The sequence below is a fragment of the Sorex fumeus genome, unplaced genomic scaffold, assembly GCF_029834395.1.
Source record: "Sorex fumeus unplaced genomic scaffold, SorFum_2.1 ptg000005l, whole genome shotgun sequence".
Lineage (NCBI taxonomy): Eukaryota > Metazoa > Chordata > Mammalia > Eulipotyphla > Soricidae > Sorex > Sorex fumeus.
Window position 1 is genome coordinate 614,299 of NW_026606062.1, and position 6,000 is coordinate 620,298.

Below are 6,000 nucleotides of genomic sequence, written 5' to 3' on the forward strand. Positions count from 1 at the left end.
AGATACTCTCGGTAGCTTGCCGGGCTCTCCAAGAGGGGCGGAGGAATCGAACTCGGGTTGGCCATGTTGGCTGCATGCAAGGCAAACGCCCCATCCAAGAAGATCTCCATATAAAAGCCTGTCCAAGAGCCCATTCAAGGCTCTCTCTCTGACCTTGGAGTAGCCTGCGTTCTCTCTTGAGTCTCTCTCTCTCTCTCTCTCTCTCTCTCTCCCTTCCTCCCTCCCTCCCTCCCTCCCTCCTCACCTTCAAAGACCTCCAAATAAAGTCTGTTTTTACTGCTTGTCTACTGAAATTCTTTTCTGTGAGGATAAAGACCTGTACAGCCGGGGTGAGGCCTAGGACCAACTTTCCTTTCCTGCAAAGAGCAAAATCCTCAGCCCAACCTGAGTTTGTGGCTCCCCGAGAATGGGTGGTGGGGATCAACTCCCATGCCAGGAAGACCAACTGGACGTCAGGTGTGGTCTGACGGCCACCTGGTGGGACTGGTGGGGCTCTGGCCCGTGCCGAGCAGGAGCTCATGGCAGACTTTATCAGTTCTAGGCTTCCCAGCTGGGTCTCAGGGTGGCAAAGGAAGATGGGAAGAAAGTGACCGTCTCTCACCTTCCTGCCTCACATAAGCCACCTGTGATGACTCACCGACATCAGTCCTAGGGAGTGTCAGGAGAACAAGACCAAGGGCCAGGGGCACTGTGCCAAGGAGGAAGGTAGGTGTGTGTCCTGGGGAAATGTGTGAGAAGGGAATGCTGGAGCCTCAGAGCGCTAGGAAATGGGGGGCTAGATGCTATTCTCCCACTGAGTGGGCAATACTGTCAGGCAGCAGAGTCCCAATCATCCTCCACATGCCAAGGACTGGGGAACACCAGGTCCACAAGCCCAGGTGAAGGCCAAGGCTGACGGTAGATTGGATGAAGTCAAGATAAGATGGGACTTTGGTACATCTACACAATGGAAGATGATGCAGCTGTTAGGAGAGATGAAGTCGTGAAATTTGCTTATAAGTGGATGGACATGAGGGTCTCATGCTAAGTGAAATGAGACAGAAAGGGAGGGACAGACATAGAAGGATTGCACTCATTTGTGTAATATAAAATAATATAATATGAGACGGACACCCAAGGACAGTAGAGACAAGGGCCAGGAATATTGCCCCATAGTTGGAAGCCTACCTCATAAGCTGGGGAAGAAGACAGCTGGAACAGAGAAGGGATCACGAAGACAATGATGGTTGGAGGGATCGTTCGGAATGGGAGACGTGTGTTGAAAGTAGATAAAGGACCAAACATGATAACCTCTTGGTATCTGTATTTCAGACCATAATGCCCCGAAGTAGAGAGACTGAGGGGGAAATTGTCTGCCATAGAGGCAGGGGGAGGGCTGGGATGTGGGGGGAGATACTGGGCACATTGGTGTTGGGGAATGGGTGGAGGGATGGGTGTTTGATCATTGTATGACTGAAACTCAAACATGAAAACTTGTCATTGTATCTCACGGTGATTCAATAATAAAAAATAAATAAAAATTTAAAAAGATAGGAAACTGGGAGCAGGTTGTCAGCCTCAGTGAAACCCGAGGCAGAGGGAGCAGTGGGAGGGGGCAGCTGGACTGTGAGGGTGCCAGAAGCAAGTGGCCTTGTCTCTCCTAGAAGCCAGACACCCAGCACCCATCCGCCTCTCAGCAATCCCAAGGAGCACCTCAGGTGAGGGTTCTCTAGCTCTTCGAGGACGGATCAGCTGGCCTCGTGCCATGCTGCAGACCTCACTGTGGAGAGGAAGAAGGGGAGGGTGACCCATGTACCATTAGGCAAATTGAGTCAAGTTTAGGACTGTGCAGATGATTCTTTGGAATCTCTCAGAATCAAATGAAATAGAAGGAAACTCAATGAAGTCTTGTTCAGCCCCTGGGCATTGCAGGGAGTCTAGGAGTTTTGAGGCGCCCAGCTGCTCATCTGGAAGATTCTGATGGAGGGTTTGGGCTAAGGCTGCATTTCATTACTCATCATTGGGTTCTGTATAATATTTTGTATAAATTTTGTTTTCAATTTTGAACTCATATGCAAATATATCTCGAACTGAATTTTGAAGCTTTTTTTTTTTTTTGGAAAGTTACATGGCTGGTCTGGAAATGTCGTTCTTTTGCTATCAGAGTTGACAGAAGTTTAGTCTAGCATGAAGCTCCCAGAAATGTTTTTTTTTCCTCAGAAATTTGCCAATGGGAACACATTGCATTTGGCATTTGGTTTTGCCAGTGAATATTCTGACGTCAATCTGATTTTCTTTCCTTTTTGTAGGCAAATCATAAGCTGTATTTATTTTAGAAAATGCTAATTTTATCCTTGGAAGTCAACGGTATGTTTTGCAGCTTGTCATGAATTTTTTCAGTAATCCAGCCAAACATTTCTGAGGCACCTGGCTCAAGAGTTCCTCTCATCGGCAACCTGGGGAGAGTTTCACGGGGTGCTTTGCTTGTTCATTGCTTCATTAAACCGTCGCAGTCACATTATTCTACTTGATCCATTCCTCGAACTCCAACTTCATACTTACAGGATCTTGTTGACCTACTTTTTCTCTCTCTCGGAAATTTGATTCCTTGGTTATTTTACTACTCACTACAGAAGAGCTAGCTAGCCCTCTAAATCATCATTTCTACTTAGAGGCATGTTTTTTCATCAATGCTTCTAATAAATCAAGTGATTTTTTTTTTGAGGGGTAAGGATGGGGGCAAAATTCAACTGTGTTCAGGGCTGACTACTGGCTCTGTGCTCAGGGATCACAGGAGGATCCTAAAGGGGACTGGGGACCCTGTGGGACTAGAACAGAATCGGGTTAGATTAGACTATGTGGAACTAATAAAAATGGAATTGGGTTAGCTGCGGAGGAGTCGACGTGCAGAGGCTGCTTTAGACTGCAGCCGGTGCAAGGTTGGGAGTATGTAGCGCTCATGTTGGGAAGGTCATTGGAACTAACCTACTACTTACATCCGAGTGGGCTGGCAATGGGTGTACAAAGGGGATTAGAGATACAGGCAACATGCTACACAACCTGCTGGGTTAGAAGCAAGGGCTAGAGAGGCGTTGCTCTGCTGGAACCAAATGCACTTCTGTACATGGCTTGCCCAGATTTTTGTTTTATAGTGGGAGGAAAGTATATCTGGAATTAAGGTCAAGGAGCCCCTTTCCTTGGCAGGACAAGGTGGGGTGGGGGGTTGTGCGTGCGTGTGTGCGTGTGGATGCGTGTGTGTGTGTGTGTGTGTGTGTGTGTGTGTGTGTGTGTAGAAGGTGGGGGGGGGGGGGGAGCAGCGGTTGAGATTAAGGCCTAGCTTCATACTGTCTGGTGCTCCTGGACAAGGTGCTGAGTCTCAGTCAAGGACTTAAGAAACCACTGTGTCGGGGGCTGGCGTGATAGCACAGTGGGTAGGGCGTTTGCCTTGCACATGGCCAACCCGAGTTTGATTCCCAGCATCCCATATGGTCCCCCGAGGACCGCCAGGAGTAATTCCTGAGTGCATGAGCCAGGAGTAACCCTTGTGCATTGCCAGGTGAGACCCAAAAGGGAAAAAAAAAAAAAAAGAAAGAAAGAAAGAAAGAAAGAAAGAAAGAAAGGAAAAAGAAAAAAGAAACCACTGTGGATGGATAGTAGCCAGAGGTTGCTGAAGGAGTGCACTGTGGGAAGCTAGTGTTAAGGAATAGTTAACAACAATGCAAAAAAGTACCCTGTTGGGGCCGGACTAGCCATCAGCATGATCCCATGTAGACTGTACCGCACACGGGCAGGAACAAGGGCCCCATGAAAATGGACAAGATTATGAGTGTGTCCTGATTGGTTTGGATGAGGCTGAACACCTTTTTCTTTAAGCTGCCTTCAGTAAATAGCACTGTAGCACTGCCATCCTGTTGTTCATCGATTTGCTCGAGCGGGCACCAGTCTCCATTCATCCCTGTTGCATGCTAGTGTAGCTCAGTTGTGTCTGCTTGCTCTAGGAACACGAAGTGAGACTTGTTGTTACTGTTTTTGGCATATCGAATACACCACGGGTAGCTTGCCAGGCTCTGTCATGCGGGCGGGATACTCTCGGTAGTTTGCCGGCCTCTCCGAGAGGGATGGAGGAATCGAACCCGGGTTGGCTGCGTAAGGCAAATGCCCTACCCTACCTGCTGTTCTATTTCATAAATTTCAGTCAGTCTTCCTCTTCTCACAGATCCTTGGTGCTTACTTAGCCTTTTTGTATTCAGTACACAGATCCCAAAGTACTTAGCCTGTTTGTTTTCAGTATGCAGATTCCCAAATACTTAGCTTGTTTTTTTCAGTATGCAGATATTTAGCCTGTTGTTTTTAGTATACAGAAAAGCTTTCGGCTTTGCATGTTCTTCCTGTAACTTCTTTGTCTTTCCACGTTCTTCCCATAACTTCTTTGTTGATGACCTCTCTATTGAGCCCTTTAGAGGTATGAACAGTAAGATGGTAATAAAAGGAGATTTCAGGGTGCTCTACCTTTGTCATAGTGTCTGAGCGAACCTGGACTCTCTGTGAAATATAATTTATCTCACGTTCCTTGTCTCAGTGCCTCTGACTGAACAAATATTCACGCAACAGTACCCACTCGATAAACCTGTTGAATGAACTTCCAGACCCAGGATGTGAAACAGTTTCTCCTGAGATTCCCCACTAGGACCTTTTGCCACCAAAGTTTAATATCATTCTGGAGGGTAAAAGAAACACAGCCAAAAGACTGCCATCCCTTGTACATAAAAAGGCTGAATTTGGAACAGCATTGGTAGCTGCATGACCACAGAGAGTTCCTCCAGCTTTAAGGCTTGAGACCTTCTATACAGGCTTCTATATACCGCGTCCACACCCTAGCCCTAACCTCCACATGTGGTATCCTACTGCTGGCTTAAGACCCATTTGGCCCCTCACCAGTATCCACTATATTCCAATATTCAAAACCTACTGGGCTCTAAGCTAAATTCAACCCTATCTTCCTTCAAAATAAAATGGACAATTTTTTAAAAAATTTTTATTTATTTATTTTAATTTTTTTTAGGGGCTGGAGCAATAGCACAGTGGTAGGGTGTTTGCCTTACAAGCGGCTAAGATGGCCGACCTGAGTTCAATTCCTCCTCCCCTCTCGGAGAGCCTGGCAAGCTACCAAGAGTATCTCACCCGCATGGCAGAGCCTGGCAAGTTACCTGTGACATATTCAATATGCCAAACACAGTAACGAGAAGTCTCACGATGGAGATGTTACTGGGCCCGCTCGAGCAAATCGATGAACAATGGGAGGACCGTGACTGTGACCGTGAATTTTTATTAGTGAAACACCATGAGGTACAGTTGTAGACTTACAAATTTTTGTGCTTGGGTTTCAGTTGTACAACAATCAAGTACCCATCCCTCCACCAGTGCCCATTCTCCACCACGAATGATCCCAGTATCCCTCCCATCCCCCCATTCCCCCCATCCTACCCCGTCTCTGTGACAGGGCATTCCCTTTTATTCTCTCTCTCCTTTTGGGTGCTGTGGTTTGCAAAAGAGGCATTGAGTGGCTATCATGTTTGGTCTATAGTCTACTTTCAGTATGCATCTCCCATCCTGGAAAGATCTTCCCAACACTCTTTATTTGGTGCTCCCTTCTCTATATGAGCTGCCTTTTCCCCTAGTATGTATGGCTGGCCTCCAAACCATGGAGTAAAATTCCTGGTACTAATCTCGACCGTTCTTGAGTGTTAGTCTCCTATTCTGTTACTTTATATTCACCAGATAAATGCAATATTTCTATGTCTGTTCCTTTCTTTCTGATTTGTTTCACTTAGCACAGTATTTTCCATGTAGTACCACTTGTATGTAAATTTCATGACTTCATCTTTTCTAACAGCTGCATAGTACTCCATTGTGTAGATGTAAACTGGTTAAAGTTTCTTTAACCAGTCATCTGTTCTCAGGCACTCGGGTTTTTTCCAGATTTTGGCTATTGTGAAAAGTGCAGCAATAAACATAGAAGTG